We start from the raw sequence: 27,481 nt of genomic DNA, 5'->3' as shown, positions 1-27,481 counted from the left end.
ACTGTCTCCAATCACTTTCAACCTTCCATTATATTGGTCTTCTTCTCCCTCCCACCATGAGTTTCTTTATAAATTATAAAATGACCCCATTTTATTTCTTTTCCCATTTGTCTTTGTATTATCCTCTTTTTTTGTCCCTAGTTTATATATATATATATATATATATATATATATATATATATATATATATATAGAGAGAGAGAGAGAGAGAGAGAGAGAGAGAGAGAGAAACATCACTGTTCCCTCTAAGTATACTTCTATCTACCCTGATGATAATAACAATTTTCAAGAGTTACCAATATCATCTTTTCTTATAGGAAGACAAATCATTTTAAACTTATTGGGTCCCTTAAAAAGGGTGTTTTTTCCCCCTTTCTTAATTACTTTTTTGGTAATTCTCTTCAGTTCTGTGTTTGAGCATCAAATTGTCAGTTAAAGTAAGGTCATTTCTTTAGGAATATTTGGAAGTTTTGTATTTTATTAAATGACCATATTTTCCACTGCAAGAATATAATCAATTTGCTGAGTAGTTGATTCTTGGTTGTAGACCCAATTCCCTTGCTTTCTGGAATATCATACTGCATGCCTCAGTGTTACTGCAGCCAGGTCCTCTGTTATCCTAATGGTAGTTCCATGATTCTGAAAGTCTTTTTCTTACCAGTTTGTAGTATCCTATCCTTGGTTTTGTAGTTCTTGAATTTGACTATAACATTCCTGAGCATTGTCAATTGGGGATTAAATGCAGGAGGTTATCTGTGGATTCTTTCAATCTCTGTTTTTCCCTCTTGTTCAAGAATGTCAGGGCAGTTTTCTTGGATAATTTCTTACAGAATGATATCCAAGCTTTTTTTTTTCTTGTCATGATTTCCTGGTAGTCCAGTAATTCTTAAATTGTCTCTTCTGGATCTGTTCTCCAATTCTGTAGTTTTATCAATGAGGTGCTTCATATTTTCCTCAACTATTTCATTCTTTTGATTTTGTTTTATAGACTCTTGCTGCCCTGAAGTCATTTGCATTTATTTGTTGGATTCTAATTTTTAAAGACTCAATTTTATCCCTGGCTTTTTATACATCCTTCTCCTTTGGGTAAGTTTTTCTTTGTAGGTCAACTTTCACTTTCTTTGCCTAATTTTCAAGCTGGTCAATTCTGGCTTTCAAGACACTATTTTCTTGTTTTAGTTCATGTGTCTCTATTTCTAGATGATTTATTTTGTGTTTTAAATTCTTTTCAAGTTGTCTTCAGTCTCTCTTAATTGTTTTTTGAATTGTGTTTTGAGTTCTTTCAAAGTCTGTGTCTAATTCATTGGAGTTCTTGTATTTTTGCTTAGTGTGCCTTGGTCTTCCTCTGTTCTATTTGTTCTTTGTTTATTACCTGGATAGAAACTTTGATTGTAATTTCTTTTTTTTCTTTTTCTGTTGTTTATTCATATTTTTTTTCTTTCTTTTCCCCTTGTCATTGGCTATAATCTTGCTAAACTGATTATTTGCTAGATCTATGGGTTTGGGCTATTCTGTCCTGATGGGGTTTCTTCTCTGCTCTGCTGATTGACTACATTAGGCTGATGGAGTATTAATGAGCCCTGAGGTCAGCTATTCCCCAGTTGGCAGCAGAAGTTTAAGGTCCGTGAAGGTAAAGAGCTGAAGGGAGCTCTGCTTCCCACCCTGTTATCAAAGTATTCTGGCCTGGTTGCAGCCTTCACCCTGTGATCCCAGTCAACTGGATTCTTGCCACAACTATCAGCACAGTCAGGAGAGGGAGGGTGTTGGAGATTGAGCTTCCCTTCCCTCTGAAGGCTTCTTATCTACCCTATTGATAGAAACTAGATTAATCCAAGGTAGAGTTGCTCTGCAGAGCTGGATATGCCCTGAGGATAAAACCTGGAGAAGCAGTGGCCCAAGAAGCAGAGTGTTAGCTGTGACCAGGCTGCCCTCCCCTCCATGCCTCTTCTCCAGTTGCCTTCTTGACAGCTGTGGCTAGAACCTTGAGCCTGGCACAGCTGTAATAGCAAGGCACTCCCTCTGGGCTGGAGCCCTTGCCCTGAGATTCCAGTGACCACTGGAGAGTGAGCACCTTAGGTGGGGGAGGGGTCCTGGGACTTTCCTACTTCCTTTTCATTAAACCCAAGAAGTCAGCTTTCTCTGTGTACCTTTTAAGTTGAATTGAGTAGGAAGGTCCCCTGGTTCTGTCCTGTTGTTAAATTTGGTTCTCTGTCCTCTCAAAGCACTTTATTTCCAATTGGTGTGGAAGGGTTTTCTCAGATGTCTGGATTTTTGCTGCTTTTAAGCAGCTATCTTGACTGTCCTCTAGTCTCACCACTGTAGTCTTAATGTCTAAATAAATGAAAGATAAAACATAGAAAGAAAACTTAAATCCAATATCATTAATAGACTTTGACTCAAAAAATTTAAGCAATGTTCTGGTGGAATACAACAGTATATCCAAGAAATAAATCATTATGACTAAGAGAAATTTGTATCAGGGATGCAAAGTTGCATCAATGTGGGTTCAACATTTTAAAAAAATCATCAACATGATTAATAATATTTAAAACTGAAACATTAAAAAACATGTGATCATTTTAATAGATACAGAGAAAACATTTGACAAAGTAAAATAAGTAAACCTTTCTGTTAAAAATATTAAAATAGTATAGGCATAGACAGGTCTTCTTTATAAAAAAAAATAATCTCTAAAGCCAAGAGCCAGTATAATATGTAATGGGAATATATTAAAACATTTTCCAATTAATAACACACTGAAGAAAAAATAATCACTTCACATTATTATTTTATATAGTTCTACAAATGCCAGCACCAATAATAAGACAAGATAAAGAGACTAAAGGAATATAAGCATGTAAAGAGGAGATCAAACCATTCCTATTTGCTGATAATGTGATGCTTTACTTGGGAAATGCTAGAGAGTCAGCAAAAGTACTAATTGAGATAATCAATAAAGTCAAGAAATTTTCAGCCTACAAAATAGATTTTTTTAAATTAACAGCATTTCTACATAATAATAAAAAACACAAGTAGCAATAATGGAAAGAGAAATTACATTCTAAACTGTTACAAAATGTATAAATCCTGTGGGAGTTGGCCTGCAAAAGCACACAAAAGAATTGCATAAATTCTGTTACAAAGTGTTCCTTAAAGAAATAAAGGACAGTGTAAATATCTGGAATCATATTCAGTTCTCATAGAAAGGTCATAACAATAAAATAAAAATAATAATACCAACAAAGCTAATATGTATTTTTAAATCTTTATATTATTTTTAAATTTTCATACAACTACATATAGAAACCATTTTTGAGAAGTATTTCCTGAAACTTATGATTCAGATTCTGTCCCATCTCTCAACAGTCAGTAAATAATCTTACAGGTTACACAAGTGTTTTCATGAAATACACATTTCCTTATTGCTCATGCCATGAAAGAAGGCATATATCACACATACAATAAAAACTCATAAAGGAAATAAAGTGAAAGATGCTAATCATTGCTAATACCAACCAAATTTATACTATACTAATCAAATTAATTAGGATAATTTATATAAATTGATAAAATAATAGTAACAATATTTAATAAACTTTAAATATTTATAATATATAATTATACATATACAATCACTTATTAATATGTAAATATATTAATTCATATTATTGTATTAGTATAAATATATTAAGTAATTTACTGTGTGTTTATATTAATTAATAAATTAATTAACATAATAATATATGAGTATATATAATTATATGTTATAACAAAATATATAAATAAAAATTTCATTCATGAAACAAAAGATCTCTATTATCAAAGAAAATGATAAAAATAAATATTGATTAGGGAAGAATAGCACTTTCCAACCTTAAACTACATCATCAATCAAGTCATCAAAACTATCTGGAATTGATTAAAAATAGAATAACTGATCAATTAAATAAACTAGCTTGGGGAAAAACAGAAGCAATATACTTTAAGAGTCCAGTGTTTAAGTGAAAAAATTCTCTAGGGAAAAAACAACTTATTTTATAAAAATTGCTGGGGAAACCTGAAAGCAGTCTGACAGAAATTAGGTTAAGACAAACACTTTACACTACATTCCATAATAAATTCCAAGTGGATAAGTGACCTTAATAGTACAAAGTATTCATTTAAAAATTAGAAGATAAATTATATGCCTCTCACAGATATTAATTGGAAAGAACAAAAATAAGAGGGAGAGACAAAGAAATTTTACTTACTTGAAGATGAAAATCTTCTGTCCAGAAAAATTTGATGCACCTAGAATAAGAAGGAAAATGGTCAAATGGGAAAAAAAAGTTTGTATCAAATTTCTCTGAGAAGAGTTTGGTATCAAAAATATATAAAGTCTTTGTATGACAAAACTATTTCCCAATAGATGACTGATCAAAGAATAATTTTTTAAAGTTCTCAAAAGAATTACAAGAATAACCACGTGATATAATGTTTAAAACTGACTAATAAAAGCAGTACCAAGTAAAACAGTTCTGAATATTGTCTTGCTTTCCTAAAATTTGTGGGGAAAGAACAAAAATTTCATTGATCAAAGACAGCAGGTATTTTGGAATGATAGGCACACAAACATATTGTAGATAGATTTGTAATAGAGTACATTTTGGGAAACAATTTGGAATGCAAATAAAGTAACTTCAATGTCAATTCCTTTGAATTGGGGACTCCATAACTAGAATCATATCACAAGGAAACTATCAATAATAAGAAAGTTCCAATATACATCAAAACATTTATTGTAGCCATTTTCATGATAACTAAGAATTGGAAAAGAAGTAGATGTCCATCAGCAGTGGAAGGGCCTAATGATGTTATTATATAAATGAAATAAAATATTACTATACTATAACAAAATATATGTCATGACTTCTGAAAATCATCTTTATAAACTGATATAGAGTAAAGTTAACACAGTCAATAAAACAAAACATAAAGCAACTACAATTTAAATTTTAACAAATGACGAACAAAATATGAATAGTAAATGTAACAAAATTATTAAGATCAAGTGGGACCACTAATTCCACCCGCCCAAAAAAGGGCAGAACCTCAACAGAGTAGATAAGGTAATGGGGGGAGGGGTTAATTAACTAAGAAAAAACCCTAACTTTATAAAGTTGCTTTATTTACATGGAAGATCAAAATATAAATAAAAAGAGTATAAAAATGGCAAAAAGTAAATGTGACACCTTAATGGAAAGTGAAAAAGGATGTTAGGCCCCAGAAGACCCCTTGGAATAACTTGAAAGGTGGTTTAAAAAGCAAATAGTAAAAGAAATAATGTATTCAATAACTTTGGGGAAAATAGGCCAGATGTAAATAAAGGCAAAAAAATATATATCCTACTGAAGAATGACAAAATGGAAAAAGAAACACAAAAGTTCAAGGAAGAAATAATAAAATTTTAGAATTGGGAAAATAGAAGATAATGATCCCATAAGGCATTAGAAAATAATAGGACAATATCAAAAGAATGGAAAAAATAGAATAAAATATGAAATATCTCACTGGAAAAACAATTGGCCTAGAAAATAGATTCAGGAGAAGTGACAGAAGAATCATTGAAATACATGAAAACTTGAAGTAAGTGAAGCAATGATGAGAGGCAAAACATTTGTGAACAAGGAAAGGCAAAAAGCAGGGAAACAGAAGCATAAAAGAAAATAAGAGGAAGGAAACAAAAAAGGAAACTGACAATATCCAAGATGAAAAGAGAGACCTCACTTCAAATGAAGAGGAAATTAAGGCAATCATTAAAAATTATTTTGCTCAATTATATGGCAATAAATATGATAATCTAGTTGATATGGATGAATATTTACAAAAATATAAATTGCCTAGAATAGCAGAAGAAATAGAATACATAAATAATCCCATATCACAAAAATAAATTGAACAAGCCATCAAAGATCTCCCTAAGAAAAATCCCCAGGGTCTGATGGATTTACAAGTGAATTTTAGCAAACATTCAAAGAACAATTAATCCAAATATGCAAATTATTTGACAGAATAAGCAAAGGAGTTCTACTAAATTCCTAGAATACTAGCCAAAAGACTGCAGCAAGTGATCACGAGGGTTATTCATTATGATCAGGTCGGGTTTATACCAGGAATGCAAGGATGGTTCAATATTATGAAAACCATTCTCATAATTGACCATATCATCAAGCAAGTCAACAAAAAACACAATTATCTCAATAGATGCAGAAAAAGTCATTGACAAAATACAACACTCATTCCTATTGAAAACAATAGAAAGCATAGGAATAGATGGGCCTTTTCTAAAATAATAAAGAGTATATATTTAAAACTATCTGCAAACATTATCTGCAATGTGGAAAAATTAGAAGTATTCCCAACATGATCAGGGGTGAAACAAGGATGCCCATTATTACCTCTATTATTTAAAATTGTACTAGAAACACTAGCTGTAGCAATTAGAGAAGAAAAAGAATTTGAAGGTATTAAAACAGGCAATGAGGAGACCAGGCTATCACTCTTTGCAGATGATATGATGGCCTACTTATGGAATCCTAGAGAATCAACTAAAATGCTGGTGGAAATAATCAACAACTTTAGCAAAGTGGCAGGATACAAAATAAACCCATATAAATCATCAGCATTTCTATATACTTCCAACTCAGCCCAGCAGCAAAAGTTAGAAAAAGAAGTTTCCTTTAAAATCACCACAGAGAGTATAAAATACTTAGGAATCTATCTTCCAAGAAAAATGCAGGAACTATAGAAACACACCTACAAAATACTCTCCACAAAATTAAAACTAGATCTAAATAATTAGAAAAAAACACTGATTGTTCATGGGTAGGATGAGCTAACATAATAAAAATTACAATCCTACCCAAACTAATTTACTTATTTGTGGCCATATCCATAAAACTACCAAAAAAAAAAAACTTTAAAGAATTAGGGGGAAAAAACCAATAACAAAGTTTATTTGAAAGAATAAAAGATCAAGAATATTAAGGGAAATAATTTTTTAAACATGAGAAGGAAGGTGGCCTAGCAGTACCAGATCTTAAACTGTACTATAAATCATCAAAACCATATAGTACTGGCTAAGAGACAGAAGGGAAGATCAGTGGAATAGACTTGGGGTAAGTGACCTCAGTAAGACAGTCTATGATAAACCCAGAGACCCCAGCTTTTGGGACAAAAATCCACTATTTAACAAAAACTGCTGGGAAAATTGGAAAACAGTATGGGAGAGATTAGGTTTAGAACAATATCTCACACCATATACCAAGATAAACTTAGAATGGGTGAATGACTTGAACATAAAGAAGGAAACAATAAGCAAATTATGTGGACACAGAATAGTATACTTGTCAGATCTTTGAAAAAGGAATGATTTTAAGACTAAGAAAAAGTTAGAAAAAACAAAATGCAAAATAAATAATTTTGATTACATTAAATTAAAAAGGTTTTGTACAAACAAAACCAATGCAGTCAAAAATAGTAGGAAAGCAACAAATTGGGGGAAAAAACCCTTTATAACAAAAACCTCTGACAAAGGTCTAATCACTCAAATTTATGAGTAACTAAATCAATTGTACAAAAAATAAAGCCATTCCCCAATTGATAAATGGGCAAGGGAAATGAATATGCAATTTTCAGATAAAGAAATCAAAACTATTAATGAGTATCTAAAAAATGTTCTAAATCTCTTATAATGAGAAATGCAAATCAAAACAACTCTGAGGTATCATCTCACACCTAGCAGGTTGGTTAACATGACAGCAAGTGAAAATAATGAATGTTGGTATGGATATGGCAAAATTGGGACATTAATGCATTGCTGGTACAGTTGTGAATTGATCCAATCATTCTGAAAGGCAATTTGGAACTATGCTCAAAGGGCACTAAAAGACTCTACCCTTTGATCCAGTCATAGTACTTCTGGTTTTGTACCCCAAAGAGATAATAAAGAAAAAAGACTTGTACAAGAATATTCATGGCTGGGTCCTTTGTGCTTGCAAAAAAAAAATGGAAAATGAGGGGATGCCCTCCAATTGGGGAATAGTTGAACAAATTATGGTATATGTTGGTAATGGAATACTATTGTGCTGAAAGGAATAATAAACTGGAGGAATTCCATGTGAACTGGAACGACCTCCAGGAATTGATGCAGAGCAAAAGGAGCAAAACCAGGAAAACATTGTACACAGAGACTGATACAGTGTGGTAAAATAAAATATAATGGACTTCTCTACTAGTTTCAATGCAATGATCCAGACCTATTCTGAGGGACATATGAGAAAGAATGCTATCCACATCCAGGGGAAGAACTGTGGGAAAAGAAACACAGAAGAAAAATACCTGCTTGATCACATGGATCAGTGGGGCTATGACTGGGAAAGTGGATTCTAAAAGATCACCCTAATGCAAATATTAATAATAAAGAAATGGGTCTTGATTGATGGTATGTGTTAAAAAAATTTTTTTAACATTCCATTACATCATTTGCTTATGACCTTTAGTTCTGAATTATTTTTTTCTTCAGATGTATCTGATTGAAGAAGTATCAGGGAATAAGTACAGGGGATAAGAAAGGTTTTGTAACAGAATGGAGAAGTTGAAGGGACAGAAGGAATAAGGCTTCTGGTGAGGTAAAAGGAGAGAGATACACCCTGTTGACAGGCTACCTTTAAAAATAGGATTTCCAGAGAAATGGGCCAGCTATGATATCCTGAAGGGTTGTCTTCTCTATTAACCCATGTTGAAGATACCCCAGGGTAGGTAAGCATGAACCCTTCAGAGGGACAAGCCTCCCCCCAGACCAATGTCACCTGGCAGGGATTTGATAAGGACCATCTATGGTTGAATGGCTGTGCTGTCCTGAGGTTCTTCTCCCTCTATGTCCCCCTGATAGTCCTCTCCTCTGACTGCAGTTACTTAAATAAAGATGGATTTTAATACAAGTTTGGATTGGGGAAGAATCAGGGAAGAAGGAATTGGGATTTCCTTAAATTGGGTTTGAGTCTCTCTCAGCTTTTGAGCTGAGGCTAGGCCTTTCAGGCTGGTAGAGGTTTCTTTTATTCCTGTCTATGCTAATCTATGCTAGTTTTCATTAAGTTCAAAGTCTTTAGCAGTAGACAGCAAGAGGAAGAAAAGGTTCTGACTTTCAGTGCTGGTTGGGCCTATCTCTTCAGGCTGTCACCCTTAAAGACCAGTCTTACAGTTGAAACCGCTCCTCTTGAATTCTTTTGTTCAATGATATGATCACAGGAATCCGAGTAGAGCATGCAGTTGGGAAAATCAGAAATAGAGGAAGTTCTATCCAGAGGCAGGAAGAGAGGCTCCTTCCAGTCCGAGGGCCAGAAAAGAGAGTTATGAGACCAAATGTCACTCCAAGTAACCCTCCCCCCACCAACTGTCATCATTATCAATATCTTCCCTCCAACATTCTAACTGCTGTTGGTTCCACCTTAGTGGCAGAAAGGCCCAAAGGTTGATTCAGTTTTCCATTCCACATCATAGCACTTATCTGCATTATATGACCATAGATTAAAAGCCAAAAGAAACCTGAGAGGACATCAAATCCAACACTTTCATTTTATACACAAGGAAACTAAGGCCAAGAGAGGGAAAGTGATTTATTTGTAGTCACACAGATAGTAAATATCTGAACCTAAATTTGAACTTGGGACTTCCAGACTCCAAGTCCAGAACTCTATTCACCATGCCACCTAGATACCTAATATGATATATAATCTATTCATTTATCAAACATTTATCACATCAAACTGACTCCATAAAGAGTTTTTAGACTACTTTTATGGGTGAACAGTGGTCAGGAAAAGGATATTTACTCTTTGAATGGGCTCTATGCTAAAGAGAATCCTAAGATTACAAATCCTCTTCCTAAGTCACAATGAGCCTCTTGAAGAGAGACCTGAGATATCCCAAAACACAGACTTTCACTTTCTTGTTATCCTAAATTCATTTTGATAGTAAACGTTTGGCCTGACTTCTTGCTCATCCTTGAGAAACAGCAGACATTCCTTCTGTGGCTAGGAGAGAGCTCAGCCGAAAGCCTCTGAAGTTAATTCATGGCATGGTTGCAAAATACAGTTGTTTTATAATCAAAAGGGGATCTATGTTTAAATTCTAATTCTGCCACTTACTAGCTGCAAAATATCAGATAAGTCAATTTCCTTGTTCCCCAATTCCTTAAATGTAAAATTTGAATATACTATCTATTGTTTTGAGAACAATGCTTTCTTTATCATATATCAGAGCTCCACAGTTGGAAGAGACCTCAAAGTCATAATTTTCCAGATGTGAAAACCAAGGCTCAGAGATCTTAAATGTTTTGTCAAAATACACACAGGTAGTAAAGCATCATAATAAAACTTTTCTTCTTCAATGTTCGTATGTCTCTGTGGCACTTGATAGAGATATCCTCTCCAGTCATGGTAATCATAGCCTGACAATACATGACATCTTTTGTGACTCTTGTAAAGGTCAATACAAGAGATCATAAATATGCAAGGGATTTTCTTCAAGTTTTCTTGACATCATAAGAATACCAATGGAGTAGGTATGTAATCCACCAGTTACTTCTTACTCTTGTCCTATGATCAGTTTCTTGTTTTTTTTTTTCTTTTTTGTGCCTGATGGGAAGGCAAAAATCATTTATTAATCACCCACTAAGAGTCAAAAATGTGCCAAGAACTGAAGATACAAATTCAAGAAAAATGACAGTCTCTGCTCTCAAGAAGCCTAGATGCTAATAGCATAGCAATAAACAACACATAAACAGGAGTTGAGAAGTCAGGGGTAAGGAACAAGTGATAATGTAACCAATAATCAGTAACCATATCAAAAGGTAACTATTAAAATCCAGAAAGTGTGAAGTACCACAGAAAGAAAAATGAAGCATGCCCAGCCCAGGCCAACTCCAAAATAGAGACACCTAGAGGGAACTCTATAGAGGAGAAAGGAGACCACATGGTTGTGATATGCTTCTGGATGATAAAGATTCTAGCACTGGGGAAATTTTCAAGATATGAAGGTGTAGTAGAGAAATACAGGGATTCAGGAGCACATCCTCATTTATAGGATGTTGCTACTTGCACATACCTAACCTGCCATTCATCTCTATTCCTTTTGGAAGACCCACAATTTTATTTATATATAAATTACAATTTGCATAAGTACCAATCACTTGATATTACAAGGACAATACTTTGTAAAAATAAAATTATAAAATAAAATAGTGCATTATATAAATATATACACACAATATTATACTAATATACTATGAGATCCAAAAAAACAAGAACTATAATAGCCTATCTAAATTATTTAATATATTATTATTGTTATATAGTTAAGCACACATTAATATTGAATATCTATTTTAAGACACTCCCCCAAAATATATATGAAAATAGAACAATGTTGTTTAAAAATTATAATGCTTCTAAAGAAAGATTATTCAATCCCTAATTATTTGGTTATAATGATGGAAATCATGGGTGGCATATAATAATGAGCAAACAATTACCCATATTTTAACATGCTTCACACAAATAAAAGAACATTAAAAATATTTGGCAAGTAGCCAGAGACACAGAACTCCCTGGTCTATGGTTTGATAGATTTTATGGTTTTATAAGTTCCAGCATGGTGAAAATGGGGGGGGGGACTCTCAAATATTATTAGTTGACCCCTTGTCATTGCCATAGTAGCTCATGTTCAATAAACTGGGAGATTAGTGGAAAACAGTTTATTTCAATATTCTCCCTTAAGTTCTGTGAATTAAATACTTGGGAAGAGAGAAAAATGGGTTCTTAAAAACAACAGAAAACCAAAGATAAATATGAAAGCATGGCATAATCCTATAATAAGGTAGCAAGTGAGAGATAATGAATATATAAAGTGCTTTACAGCAAGGCAGAACCAAAATGGTAGAAAATGTACAAGGACTCAGCTGATTTCTACCAAATTATTCTCCAAAAAGTAATGATATAATATCTTAAAGCTAGTTATGGAACAGTACAACCCTCAAAAAGTGAAGGTGAAGTAATATATCAGCCAAATACAACTTAGAAGGCTGGAAGAAGATATCTAAGAGCACAGCTTGGCAGGGAAAGTCCCAGCTAGGCAAAAGTCCTTTTTAGCACATGAAGCAACAGCCAAGTCTTTCAGAAGTCTCAGTCACAAATGGTAAGGGAGGGGAGGGCAAATGCTCAGAAAAAAGATTACAGGGTTCCCTTTACTGAATCTGGGTGTAAGGCTCTTATCCTATTGCCTAAAAGCAGAACCAGATCATTGTCCTGGGGTACAGTCACAGGGTGAGGAGAAGCATTAGCATATACCAACACTTGTAGCCTCAGGAGAGTAAAGTACCTGGTCACAGTCCCAAGAGGAAAAAGAGTGTTTTGGGTAATTCATAGACCAGAGCACAGACCAGGAGAGTATTAAACACACCACTCACATCATACAACCTTGGAATAACTGAAAACAGCTAGATCTCTGTGCCAGCTCTGAAGGTAGCTGAATAAAGACTCTAAAGCTTGGAATAGTGCTCCCTTCACCACAGTTACAAAGCCCAACATTAATATCTTTTTAAACAAAAAGCATTACAAAAGCATTACAAAAGGCAGGAAAATAGCAAAAAACAACAACAACAAAAAAGAAAGTCAACATAGAAATTTATTTGGTGACAATGTAGGTTCAAATTCAGAGAAGACAACAAAATCAATACTGCTCCATCCTAAGCTTATAAGGAAGATAATAATTGTTCCCAAGTCCAAAAATAATTAGGGGAATGGTTCAAACAGGAATCTAAAAATCAAATAAGAGAGTTAATAGAAAAATTCGGGAAGAGAAATGAGAATGATACAGGAAAATCATGCAAAATAGTTGACAACTTGATAAAGGAGGCACAAAACTTATCAAAGAAATTAATTTTCTAAAAAAAAGAATAGGTCAATTGGTAAAAGATGCACAAAATCTAAATGAGAGAAGTTATTCCTAAAAAGGAAAACTGGTCAAATGGAAAAAGAAATACAAAAATCTGCTGAAGAGAAAAACTTCTTGAAAGACAAAATTAATTCTTTGGGAAAAGTACACAAATGTTTTTTGATATTATTTTTTATTTGGTCAATTTCAAACATTATTCCTTGGTTACAAAAATCATTTTCTATTTCCCCCCCTACCCCCAACCCTCACATAGCCAACATGCAATTCCACTGGGTATTCTATGTGTTCTTGATCAGAACCCATTTCCATGTTGTTGGTATTTGCACTACGATGTTCATTTAGAGTTTATATCCCCAATTATATCCCCTTCGACCCATGTCATTAAGCAGTTATTTTTCTTTGGTGTTTTCACTCCCACAGATTTTCCTCTGAATGTGGATAGTGTTCTTTCTCACAGAACCTTCCAAATTGTTCAGATCACTGCTATACCACTAATGGAGGCATCCATTACATTCGATTGTACCACAGTGTATCAGTCCCTGTGTACATTGTTCTCCTGGTTCTGCTCCTTTCTTTCTGCATCAATTCCCAGAGGTTGTTCCAGTTCCCATGGAATTCCTCCACTTTATTATTCCTTTGAGCACAATAGTATTCCATCACCAATATATACCACAATTTGTTCAGCCATTCCCCAATTAAAGGGCAAGCCCTCATTTTCCAACTTTTTGTCACTACAAAGAGTGGAGCTGTGAATATTCTTGTATATTTCTTTTTTCTTATTATTTCTTTGGGGTAAAACCCAGCAGTGCTATGGCTGAATCAAAGGGCAGACAGTCTTTTAGCACCCTTTGGGCATAGTTCCAAATTGCCCTCCAGAATGGCTGGATCAATTCACAACTCCACCAGCAATGAATTAGTGTCCCCAATTTGCCACATCCCCTCCAGCATTCATTACTTTCCATAGCTGTCATGTTAGCCAATCTGCTAGGTGTGAGGTGATACCTCAGAATTGTTTTGATTTGCATCTCTCTGATTATAAGAGATTTGGAAACCTTTTTCATGTGCTTATTAATGGTTTTGATTTCTTTGACTGAGGATTTCCTATTCATGTCCCTTGCCCATTTATCAATTGGAGAATGGCTTGATTTTTCTACAATTGATTTATCTCTGTAAATTTGAGTAATTAGACCTTTGTCAGAGGTTTCTGTTATGAAGATTGTTTCCCAGTTTTTTATTTCCCTTCTGATATTGGTTACATTGGTTTTGTTTGTACAAAAACGTTTTAATTTAATGTAGTCAAAATTATTTATTTTATATTTTGTGGCTCTTTCTAAGTCTTGCTTGTTTTAATCTTTCCCTTCCCAAAGATCTGATATGTATACGATTCTGTGTTCACCTGATTTACTTATAGTTTCCTTCTTTATGTTCAAGTCATTCACCCATTCTGAGTTTATCTTGGTGTACAGTGTGAGGTGTTGGTTCAAGCCTCATCTCTCCCACATTATCTTCCAATTTTCCCAGCAGTTTTTGTTGAATACGGGATTTTTGTCCCAAAAGCTGGGATCTTTGGGTTTGTCATACACTGTTTTGCTGAGGTCCCATACCCCCAAGTCTATTTCATTGATCCACCTTTCTGTCCCTTAGCCGGTACTAAATTGCATTGATGAGCACTGCTTTATAGTATACTTTGAGATCTGGGACAGCAAGGCCACGTTCCTTTGAATTTTTTTTTCATTATTTCCCTAGGTATTCTTAATCTTTTGTTCTTCCAAATGACTTTGTTATGTTTTTTTCTAATTCAGTAAAAAAGGTTTTTGGAAGTTCGATGGGCATGGCACTAAATAAATAGATAAGATTGGGTAGGAGGGTCATTTTTATAATGTTAGCTCATCCTACCCACGAGTAGTTAATGTTTTTCCAATTGCTCAGATCTAGTTTTAGTTGTGTGGAAAGTGTTTTGTAGTTGTGTTCATATAGTTCCTGTGTTTGTCTCGGCAGATAGATTCCTAAGTATTTTATATTGTCTAAGGTGATTTTGAATGGAATTTCTCTTTCTAATTCCTGCTGCTGAGATGTGTTGGAGATATGTAGAAATGCTGATGACTTATGTGAGGTTATTTTGTATCCTGCCACTTTGCTAAAGTTGTTGATTATCTCGAGTAGCTTTTTAGTTGATTCTCTAGGATTCTTTAAGTATACCATCATATCAACCACAAAAAGTGATAGCTTGGTCTCCTCATTGCCCATATTAATACCTTCAAATTTTTTCTTCTCTAACTAATTGCTACTGCTAGTGTTTCTAGTACAATATTAAATAATAGAGGTGATAAAGGGCATCCTTGTTTCACTCCTGATCTTATTGGGAAGGCATCTAGTTTATCCACATTGCAGATGATGTTGGCTGATGGTTTCATATATGTGCTGTTTATTATTTTTAGGAAAGACCCTTTTATTCCTATACTTTCTAGTGTTTTCAATAGGAAGGGGTGTTGTATTTTATCAAAGTATTTTTCTGCATCTTTTGAGATTATCATGATTTTTGTTGGTTTGCTTGTTGATATGGTCAATTATTTGGATGGTTTTCCTAATATTGAACCATCCTTGAATTCTTGGTATAAATCCTACCTGATCATAATGAATAACCCTCCTGATCACTGCTGGAGTCTTTTTGCTAGTATCCTATTTAAGATTTTTTCATCTATGTTCATTAGGGAGATTAGTCTGTAGTTTTCTTTCTCCATTTTTGACCTGCCTGGCTTTGGAATCAGTACAATATTTGTGTCATAAAAGGAATTTGGTAGAACTCCCTCTTTGCTTATTATATGCAATAGTTTGTATAGTATTTGGATTAGCTATTCTTTGAATGTTTGATAGAATTCATTTGTGAATCCATCAGGCCCTGGAAATTTTTTCTTATGGAGTTCTTTGATGGCCTGTTCTTTTTCTTTTTTCTAATATGGGATTATTTAAGAATTCTATTTCTTCTTTTGTTAATATAAGCAATTTATATTTTTGTAAATATTCATCCATATCACCTAGATTGGCATATTTATTGCCATATAATTTGGCAAAATAAATTTTAATGGTTGCCTTAATTTCCTCTTCATTGGAGGTGAGGTCCCCATTTTCGTCTATAATACTGTTAATTTGGTTTTTGTCTTTCCTTTTTTAAATTAGATTGAGAAGTACTTTGTCTATTTTGTTTGTTTTTTTTTTCAAAATACCAGCTTCCAGTCTTATTTATTAGTTCAATAGTTCTATCACTTTCCATTTTTTAAATTTCTCCCTTAATTTTTAAGGATCTCTAATTTGGTTTACTTCTGGGGGGTTTTAATTTTTTCCCTTTCAAGATTTTTGATTTGTATGCCCAATTCACTGATCTCTGCCCTCCCTAATTTGTTAATATATGAACTCGAGGATATAAATTTTCCCCTGAATACTGCTTTGGCTGCATCCCATAAGGGTTAAAAGGATGTCTCATCATTGTCGTTTTCTTCAATGAATTTATTAATTGCTTCTATGGTTTGTTCTCTAATTGATTTTGGAGAATCTATTATTCAATTTCCAATTTATTTTTTATTTGGCTCTCCATGTACCCTTACTGATCATTATTTTTATTGTCTTATGATCTGAAAATTTTGCACTTGTTATTTCTTCTCTTCTGAATTTTTATACCATGTTTTTTTTTATGACATGGTATATGGGCAATCTTTGTGAATGTACTATGTGCTGCTGAAAAGAAGGTTTATTCCTTTTTGTCCCTATTTATTTTTCTCCATATATCTATTAACACTAATTTTTCTAAGATTCCATTCACTTCTTTTACCTCTTTCTCATTTATTTTTTGATTTGATTAATATAAATTTGATAGTGTTAGGTTCATGCCTCCCATTAGTATAGTTTTACTATCTGTTTCCTCCTTCAGTTCTCCTAGTTTCTCCATTAGAAATTTGGGTGCTATACCATTTGGCACATACATGTTGATTAGTGATATTTCCTCATTGTTTATACTGCCTTTTATCAGTATGTATTTATCTTCCCTATCCCTTTTAATCAGGTCTATTTTTACTTTGGCTTTGTCAGATATCATAGTTACAACTCCTTCCTTCTTTCTGTCAGTTGAGGCCCAATTGGCCATTCTCCAACCTTTAATTCTGACCTTGTGAGTATCTACTCACTTCAGGTGTGTTTCTTGTAGACAATATATGGTAGGATTTTGGATTCTAATCCACTCTCCTATTCATGTACATTTTATGGGTGAGTTCATCCCATTCATGTTCAAAGTTATGATTATCACTTTTGAATTCCCTAGCATTTTGAAATCCTCTCCAAATTCTATCCATTCTTCTTTTGCTATATCCTTTTAAACCAGTAGTTTACTTTTAATCAATCCCCCTAATCCCCTCCCTTTATATGCTTCCCTTTCTGGTCCCTCCCTTTTTGTTCCATTTTTTTTCTTATTATTTTAGGGTCTGTTAAGTTCCCTCCCCCCCCTTCCCTCCCTCTTTGTACTCTCTCCCCTGTAGCCCCATTAGTTATACCTTCTCCCTTTGTAAACCTCAAAATTCCTTAGACTTATAAATGTTGGAAATTTCACCATTGGGATATTTCATACTTGGAAAATTTCTTACTGATAGTCTATTGGAATGGGAACCCCATTGGCATGGGAGGTTCCTTCTCTTCCCTTCTTAAGATTACTTTAGGACAGAAACCTTTTGCTGAACAATGGAAAGGATTTTGACCTATGCTTAAGCATAGAACAGGAATTTCTTTGAGTCATGATTGATTTTAGAATTGATACAATGGAGATACTTGGAATCAATCTCCACCCTATTCAGTCCTAACAGGATTGAGTAAGGGCTGCAGCCTAGATCAAAATTTAATTATTCCAATCTCTACCCTACTCAGGTTAACAGGATTTAGAAAGGGCTGTAGCAAAGGAGCAAAGATTTAATCATTTGAAAATATGACCTTCAACAGACATGTGCAAAGCCTCTGGGCGGTCCTGGGTTAAGCTAGAGCCTCCATTGGCACAGGGAAATTGATGGACAGTGATTGGTAGATGTGAGAACTGAGGGGAGGCAACTTGGATGGTTTCCTTAAAGATCAGGGGGGTCTGAAGACTCGTGGTGGTGGTGGTTGAGGAGTTGATCGGAGTAGTGGCAGTGTACTCTGAGAAGCTTGCTCTGAAGGAAGCTGAAGGTGGGGGCCTCTGAGACTGTTTCTCCATTTTGGTCACGTGAGTAATAGGGACTGATCTCCTTTCTTTGCCCCAGCTATATAAGGGCTTGGGCCTTTTGGCCCAGCCTAAACAGAAGGGGTATTTAAGCCCTATTCCCTTCTCTCCCTTTTTCTCTCTCTCTATCTCTAATTCCTTTCTTCCTCCTATTTTAATTAAACTCCATAAAACATTGACTGCTGACTTAAGTTTTCATTTAGGAATTACATAGCTGAATTCCTTGGTGACCTTAAATTAATATATATCAGTCTTTTAAAGTGATTCCCTTGTAACACCTTACCCTGTAGGATAAGATAAAATTCAAGATGCCAATGGATATAGATGTTTTTCCCTCTCAGAGTTGATTTCACTGAGAGTGAGATTTATGTATGGCATATTAGCACTTTATTCCTTTCCTTATAAGATTATTCTTCCCCTTCCCTTCCCATTTGTTTATCTGTGTGAAAAAGCTTATTCTATTTATTTTATTTCTATTTCTTCAAGTATCTCTTGGTACTATTATTGATTCCCCCTCACCCTTTTTCTTTTTTTCATATCATCTTATAGCCCTTAATGTCCTAGTCTTTTCCTATGAGTGATTCTTCTAATTACTATAATAATGCAAACAATTTTTGAGAGTTACAAATAACATTTCCCCATATAATTTGATCTAGTTGTAACCCTTATAGAAGAAAGTTTGAATAAAAGAAAAGAAAACATTTTTCCCTTTTCTCCTTTTCCCTTCCTTTCATATTTACCTTTTCATATTTCTCTTGATCTTTGTGATTGGATATCAAACTTTCCACTGAGTTCTGGTCTATTCTTTACAAATATTTGGAAATCTTCTATTTTATTGAATGCCCATTCTTTCCCCTGGAAGTATATAGTCAGTATTGATAGATAGGTGACTCTTGGTTGAAGACCAAGTTCTCTTGCCTTTCTGAGTATCATATTCCAGGCCTTGTGGTCCTTTAAGTTGGAATCTGCCAGGTCTTCTGTGATCCTAATTGGTGCTCCTTCATATCTGAATTGTCTCTTTTTGTCTTCTTGTAGAATTTTCTCCTTTGCTTGAAAGCTTTGGAATTTGACAATTACATTCCTGGGGGTTGTCTTTTTGGGGATTTAGTGTAGAGGGTGTTCTATGAACTCTTTCAATGTCTATTTTCCCCCCTTGTTCAAGAACATCCAGGCAGTTTTCTTGGATGATTTCTTGTATTATAATGTCAATATTTCTGTTTATTTCTGGCTTTTCACTTAGACTGATGATTCTCAAATTGTCTCTCCTACCTCATTTTTCCTGATCTGTCACCTTGTCAGTGAGATGTTTTATGTTTTCTTCTATTTTGTCAGTCTTTTGACTTTTTTTTATTAATTCTTGTTATTTTGCAAAATCATTGTCTTTCAGTTGCCTAATTCTGATCTTTAAAGACTGGTTTTTCTTTTCAGTTTGGTCTACCCTGCTTTTTGTGGCTTCCAACTGTTTCTACAATTGGGAGTTCCTGTCCCTCAGACTGTTGTTCTCTCTTTGAATTATTTCCCATTTTTCTTGGCAGAAGGTTTCAACTTTTGGAAAACCTCCAATTTGAATTCTTCCAGAGCTTGTGGACAATTTCCACTTTTGGGGGGGAAAGTTTTGATTTTGTTTGACTTTCATCCTCTTTTTCCTCTGTAGCCTGGGTTTTCCCTCCATAGAAATTTTCAAGAGTCAATGTCTTCTTCCTGTTTTTCTTGGAGGGTGTTTGTTGATCCTGGCATAATAATAATAATAATAATGGCTATTCCTATGGTTGTTTTTCTATCCCTTTTTAGTCAGAAATCTGATTGAGATGGGCAGGTTCTCGGTTTATGGAGTTAAAGATAAAGAATTTTGCCTGAGACAAGCTCTTGAATCTCTGCAGCCTCCTTTGTTTGTTAGAGCTTCTGCGGTATACGCAACCCAGTGCACAGAGGTTTCTGGTGTAACTGCTCTCAGGGGTAGATTCCCGGTAGACCTGTAGTCCCAGTATTGAGTTTCCCCTTGCTCACTCTAGATGTGTCCTTTACTTGCTCGCTGTTTCTGGTGCACACTGGCTCTGACTCTGACTCCTTATGTGGGGTTGGGGAGGGTAGATTGGCTCATGTTTGGGTGGGAGTTTTTCTCCCCCTTATAGTGTGAAAATGCTCAAATCCCACCTACCTTCAATGCTGTGCCCTACTATTGAGTCCCTCCATTCTTCTGAAGATGGTTTTTATGTTCTTTTGAGGTAGTCTATTTTGTTGGGTGCTGGGGAGAGGAAGCATCTCACATCTAGACTGCCTCCATGCTTACCTGGAAGTCTAATACACAATTTCACTGAGGTTAAGAACTCTTCACAAAGTAGGATTGACCAAGTAGAAAAGGAATTGCAAAAGCTCACTCAAGAAAAATGTGCTTTTTAAATTAGAATTGGGCAAGTGGAAACTGATAACTCCATGAGACAACAAGAAACAATGAAACAAAGTCAAAATAATGAAAAGATAAAATAAAATGTGAAATATATCAAGGGAAAAACAACTGACCTGGAAAATAAATCCAGAAACATACATAATTTAAGAATTATTGAACCATCTGAAAGCCATAATCAAAAAAAGAGGTTAGACATCATTATTCAAGAAATCATCAAGGACAAGATGGCAGAGTAAAAGCCAGGAAAGCTTGAATTATTTATTAATTCTTGTTATTTTGCAAAATCCTTCCCCAACCAACTGTAAAATATTGTCTCAAAATGAATACTGGCAGGAAAGAACAAACAAAAAGAGTGAAACAATTTTCAATCAGAGGATAACTTGAAAGATAGGCAGAGAGGGTCTTGTTCATTGGTGTAAGAGGAGAATACAGCAAGCAGAAAGCTACACCAAGGAGAACCAGGACAAGATAATAGCAAACCTCCCCTGTCATCCTCATCCACTGATCCAGAATCTGAACCTGAGTGCAGCTTTACATCTAGAATCTGATATCCTGCCAAAGCCAAAAGAAATACAAACCTATACCCACCCTTAAAGCTCTAAGCCCTAGTAAAGGACAGTCTAGAGTATACCTAGCTAGTGAAGGCCAAGAGGGAAGCTTTGAGCCCTTGCCTGAGCCCAAACTAGGATCCTAAGCTCCAATTCAAGGAATTTAGCAGGCCTCTAACTGGTGTTAGCCCAAGGGGAGGCCCAAAGCCCTTGCCCAAGGCTTCGATGAGATCCTAAATCTCAGCACAAGGCAGTTTGCATTATTCTTGATCTGTATGAACCCATGGTGAGGCTTGCAGCCCTAATCCAAACCTATAGGGAGGATCTGAACCCCAGTACAAGGAAATCTGAAGCACAACAAAACTATATATGCCCAGAGTGAGGTCCAGAGCCCCTAATCAAGCTCAAGGCAAAGTTTCAAGTCCTAGAGCAAGGCAGTCCACAGTATGCCCCACCTGATCGAGGCCTTTAGGCTAGACTCTGAGTCCCAGCACAAAATAGATCACAATACTCTGACTTGTGCCAGCCTTCAATAATCTCAAGGGGTAGTTGAATCAGCAGTAGAAGATGGCTTTCAGTGTTCTCATTCCACAGGCCATCATAACACCTTTAGAGAACTGAAAGTTTGAATTGGTCCAACCATTCTGGAGGGTAATTTGTAATTATTCACAAAGGGCTTTAAAAGAATGCTTGCCCTTTGATCCAGCCATACCACTTCTGGGTTTATACTCAACAGAGATAATAATGAAAAATGCTTCTCCAAAAATATTTATAGTCTCACATTTTGTGGTGGCAAAAAATTGGAAAATGAGGAGGGGTCCACATACTGGGGAGTGGCTGAACAAATTGTGGAATATGATAGTGATAGAATTCTAGTGTGCTGAAAGGAATGATAAACTAGAGGATTTCTATGTGAACTGTAAAGACCTCCAAGAATTTATGCATAAGGAAATGAACAGAACTAGGAGAACATTTTGCACAGAAACTGAAACATTGTGACCCAATCAAATGTAATAGAATTCTCTACTAACAGTAGGAAAATTCAGAGGAACTGATGAGAAAGAATGCTATCCATATCCAGAGAAAGAACTGTGGGAGTAGAAACACAGAAGAAAAACATACAATTGATCATGTAGTTCAAAGGGAATATGATTAGGGTTTTGACGTTAAGAGATCACTCTATTGCAAATATGAATAACATGGAAATAGGTTTTGAAAAATGACACATGAATAACACAGTGGAATTTCTTGTCAGCTCCAAGAAAATGGAGGAAAGAGGGATAGGAAAAAACATAAATCTTGTAACCATGGAAAAATATTCTAAATAAAAATTTTTTTTTTAAAAAACTGAAACTCGAAGGAACTCAGAAATGGATCTAGGGGTAGCAACATGGAAAAACTGAAGTCTAAGAAAGTACCCTCTGTACTATGAGAAGAGAGCTGACCTTTTAGATAAAAGTGAAATTAAAGAAAAAGCCTTGGAAATTAGTAAACATATAAAACAAGATATATAAACATAGAAAATGTTTATGGAGACAAAGAAGAGCAAGGTACAGGTACAGAAGTGAAAGCAAAGCAAAAAATGCAAAATTTCAAGGAAAAGTATGAACTAGACTCAGACTCTGGAAAAGCTCAAAAAAGGATTTCAAAAACTAGTTAAGAGAGACAGAGAAAAACTGAGAAAGAGAAGTAAAAGCAGTTCAAGGAGAAACAGCAGAACTAGCCAAATGAAAAAGCAGTTCAAAATCTCATTAAAGAAAATCATTCATTAAAAATTAGATTTGTGCAACTAGAAGGTAATGACTTCATGAGATATCAAGACCCAATAAAACAAAGTTCAAATAATGAAGAAATAGAAGAAAATGTGAAAAACTTATTGAAAAATTGATGGAAAATAGATGGGGGGGGGCAATTTAAGACCCAAAATGAATAATTTTGATTGTACTAAATTTTTAAATTCTTGTACAAACAAAACTAATGTAACCAAGATTAGAAGGTATTAAGATTAAAATTAGTTTCTAGTAATAAAAGTATTATATTTTTAGAGGTTTATTAAAGATTAAGAAATAAAGAAAATTCAAAATAAGAAAGTATGTGCCTGGGAGGGCAGAATGGCCCATTCAATTTCACTTACACTACATCTTGAGAGAAATGTGTGTTTGGAAATGGAAGCAGGGAGAGAGAGGTGGTACAGTCAATTTAAATAGCCATTGTGTTCTTGAGCTCAGGTGAGATTCGGAGAGATTAGAGGGCAATCTGGGAACTACCAATGACTTCTGGGGATTGAAGTCTGGGGTTTAAATCTCCATTTTTACATAACTCCATTTGATCCTTGTTGGGAAAGATTTTCCCCAAAATGATCATGAAAACATAATCAACTTAAAGATTACAATAAATTGAGGGTAAGAGGGGAAGAAAACACCAATAATTGCTAGATGAATTGACAAAAAGCCAGTTAGGGAGCAGTCCCCTTTGGCATGAAAGTATAGATACAAATAAATGTTCAATCAACCACACCCAAAGTTCATTCTTGATCCTCTCGTGCAGTTTGTGGTCAGGAGGCATCTTCATGGTGTCTTCTCCAAACAGTTCAATTTCTGGATTCAGAGAGGTAGCATCTTTCTTAACCTAAAATTCTTCTCAAAAGGGATTTAAACTTTGCAATTAAAAGTAATAATATTTTTTACAGTTCCCCATGAAGAGGGTGATTGAAAAACACAGGATCACTTAGGGATGCATGGCTGAGTTATGAGGTATATGAATCAATTGGCAAGAGATATTAAAAAGACAGCAGAAAAATCAAAAGAAAAAAGAAAATTTCTGGAAGAATATATAGACTATCAAAGTCTTGTGTGTAAAAATTCCAAGTAAAGGAAAAGTAAATCTTTAACAGGTCCTTGAATCAGGGCCCAATTAAAATGATCTAAGCAATGATGCATTTACCCAGTCAGTAGTCAGGACTACAGAAATGTGCCACACTAGAAAAGAAAGAAAAGGGACTAGATTATAGAAGCCAAGTAGGAGCCAAGTTTGGGATACTCGTCTGTATTTTCAGAATGAGTGTGGATATGAGGAAGGCCTATGTCTTAATATATGTTAAGCATTGCAACCTTGAGTCTTCACACTAGGTTCAAGTCTTTTGTATTGGCTTAGAAGTGCATCAATCCATTCTGGACTGGCTTATCTTTGGCCCTGTGTAATTGCTCTTTTGTATATCTTGTCCTGGAATCAGACAGAATCATTAAGCAAAGTCCCATAATTTGTTTTAAATAATTAATGGCATCATTTTTATAGTCTCAAGCTTTTGGGGCATGCATTGATATTATAGCAATGTATTTTAAAGTTATATTACTGCAACATCAAAAAAAGTTAAAGAAAATCTTAATACTGGTGACATGTGCTTCAAATATAAAAAAGGAGAGAAAAAATAAAAAAAACTGAAATAGTATATTGCACATGGAAGAAAAATATAATAAAAGAGTTTTAAAAATTCAAAAATGTAGCTTATAATCATTGACACACTGTTTCAGCTAAGAAAATATAGAATACAAGGCTTTCTCACCAAAAATGAGATCCATTTCCTCTTCATATCTGGCCATGATCCGCTGTGAGTGAAAAGCAAATGAATTTCACAAGGTAACATTTTTCATTTTTAAAGAACAGTAGTACAAATATGTAGGAATCAGTATCCCCAAAATTCTCAATAGCCCAGTTAATTACAATAGCAAACAAACCCACTATCATATTTCACATAAGTTGCTGTGTGGCATTTTTAAAAGCCACAATTTGTCACAATTTTTACAGACGTAGCAAATATTTCAACCTTGGTAAACATATTTTTAAACAAAGTAAAACTTATTTCAGGTTTTGAACATCATCAAGAAATCTAGATATCATTCTGGTGGACGTAAAGTGATGAGCTAAAGAGTATAAATAAGAGATGCTCCCCTTTTTTGGGGGGGAGGCTTCTAGGGTTACTAATTGCCCTGGGATTAACTTCCCAACTTCCATTCACATTCTTGTAAAAGCGGGAGTTGGGGTTTATAATTGTATTACTATTCAGCTCCTAAAATGGGCCTTACCTCATGGTATGGGCAGGAAAAATGACCAGAGATTGTTAAGAAAATTTCTAAAAATTGTGTCTAAAGAACCCTTAAAATCAATTTGAGATATGTAGCTCATAAAATTTTCCAAAGGTTGTTATAACAATTTTCTGATGGAGTCCATCTGTCCTCTATGTGACAATTTAAAAAGTCAAAAATAGAAAAGCTATTGTTTTTTTGTTTGTTTTTGTTTGTTTTTTACATGGGCTTACTCAATAATGTTTGTTCAGTATGGTTATAGGGGGGAAAGCAACAGAATTTAACAGTAGTTAAAACCCAGTAAATTAAAATGATTCAGTGTAACAGAATAGTATTGAATGCAGTCATATATGAACTTAAAATCACAGTTAAACCTTAAACAAAACAATCAGCAAAATGCAATAGAGTAGAGAGATTTTTATAAAACATTGGAGTCTGAAATACCTTAAAAATATAACCTCCAGTCTCTTTAAAGTTCCTTGTTTTTTTTTTAATTATCCATTTAGATGCCTATTGTCAGAAGGCAGAAGATTGGTAATGGCTAGGTAATGAGGGTTAAATGACCTGTCCAGGGCCACACAGCCAGGAAGTGTCTGAGGCCAGATTTCAACCAAGGACCTCCCATCTCTAGGCCTGGCTCTCAATTCACTGAGCCACCCAGCTGCCTCCCCAAATTTGGCTAAAGAGTTGCAGGGAGCTGAATTTTTCCCCTGGCACTCATGTGAGGTAAATTAATTTATCAGTACAGTCAAGATATCCTCTTAAAGTAGCCATGCTTTAAGTTCCTGTTGGAAAAGCCTCTTCCCTCTTTTCTTTCTTACTCCCTCCCTGTGATCCCCTGCCCCCAGTAATAATCATAGCCTAAGGAAAAATTCATCCCCATCTTTACCATCTGGTGGAAGTGAGTCCTGGGCCTAGGGCAATGAGTCAGAATTGCTGGGCCAGGCAGGATTGCAGGCAACAGCAGGGTGGGTGAGAAAGATCTGGGTTAAACAGGTCCAGATGGCGGGCAACAGGAGCAGTCAGCAGGAGCATGCCGAGCCAAGCCAGCTGGGCCAGGCCAAGCGAGTGGGCGGGAAGGGCTGGCACCAGGTGAGCAATATTGAATCAAGAGAGTCTGAAGTGGATGGCTGCAGGCAGGAGCTGATCAAGATAGCTTTCTTTAAAAGCATCTTGGAGAAACGTGGCTTAGAAATCATTATCTAGGCTATCTTTTTTTTTTTATTTGAGAAGTTCTTGTCCAATCTAGTGGTTGCCAAAATTGTTAAGATTAAAATTAGTTTCTAGTAATAAAAGTATTATATTTTTAGAGGTTTATTAAAGATTAAGAAATAAAGAAAATACAAAATAAGACAGCATGTGCCTAGGAGGGCCAAAATGCCCATTCAATTTCATTTATACTACATCTTGAGAGATGCGTGTGCTTGGAAGTGGAAGCAAGGAGAGAGAGGCAGTACAGTCAGTTTAAATAGCCATTGTGTTCTCAAACTCAGGTAAGATTCAGGGAGATTAGAAGGCAATCTGGGAACTAGGAAGGACATCATGGGATTGAAGTCTGGGGTTCAAATCTCCATTTTTAAAAAGGGAAACAAACTGGGAAATATTTTTACAATAAATTTCTCTGATAATGGTCTAATTCCTCAAATATTACAGAACTAAGTCAAATTCATAAGAATAAAAACCATTTCTTAAATAACAAATGGTCAAAGGAAATGAACAAGCAATTTTCAGTTAAAGAAATCAAAACTAGCAATAATCAGATGAAAGAAGTACTAAATCACTCTTGATTACAGAAATGCAAATTAAATAACTCAGAGTTATCACCTTACACCCATCAGATTAACCAATATGACAGTAAAGGAAAATGATAAATGTTGAAGGATGTGTGGCAATATTGGGACACTAATACATTGTTAATGGAATTATTAACTGATCCAACCATTCTGGAGAGCAATTTGAAACTATACCCAAAGGACTATAATAATTGAGCATACAATTCATCCTGTAAAACCACCACTGTATTCCAAAGAGAAAATAAAAAAGGGAAAGGATGTCCTAATATAATAATATTTATAACATTGTTTTGTGATGGCAAAGAATTGGAAATTGAGTAGATGTTCATCAGTTGGGGAGTGGCAGAACAAATTGTGGTATATGATGGTGATAGAGTACTATTGTGCTATAAGAAATGATAAGCAAAAAGCTAGAAAAACCT

The 27,481-nt window shown here is 34.8% G+C and overlaps 1 long non-coding RNA gene across 1 annotated transcript; it reads right to left on the bottom strand.

Annotated features, from left to right (window-relative positions):
- Positions 1-274: 274 nt before the first annotated feature.
- LOC130454597 (uncharacterized) lies at positions 275-25,945 on the bottom strand. Its single transcript, XR_008912313.1, has 3 exons — positions 24,747-25,945; positions 4,251-4,290; positions 275-2,331 (listed from the first exon to the last, which is right to left on the bottom strand). It is a non-coding gene; the product is annotated as an uncharacterized LOC130454597 (long non-coding RNA).
- Between the last annotated feature and the right edge of the window lie 1,536 nt (positions 25,946-27,481).

The sequence above is a fragment of the Monodelphis domestica genome, chromosome 5 (genome assembly GCF_027887165.1).
Source record: "Monodelphis domestica isolate mMonDom1 chromosome 5, mMonDom1.pri, whole genome shotgun sequence".
Classification (NCBI taxonomy): Eukaryota; Metazoa; Chordata; class Mammalia; order Didelphimorphia; family Didelphidae; genus Monodelphis; species Monodelphis domestica.
The sequence above is the reverse complement of the archived record's forward strand: the minus strand, read 5'-3'. Positions and strand labels throughout refer to the sequence as shown.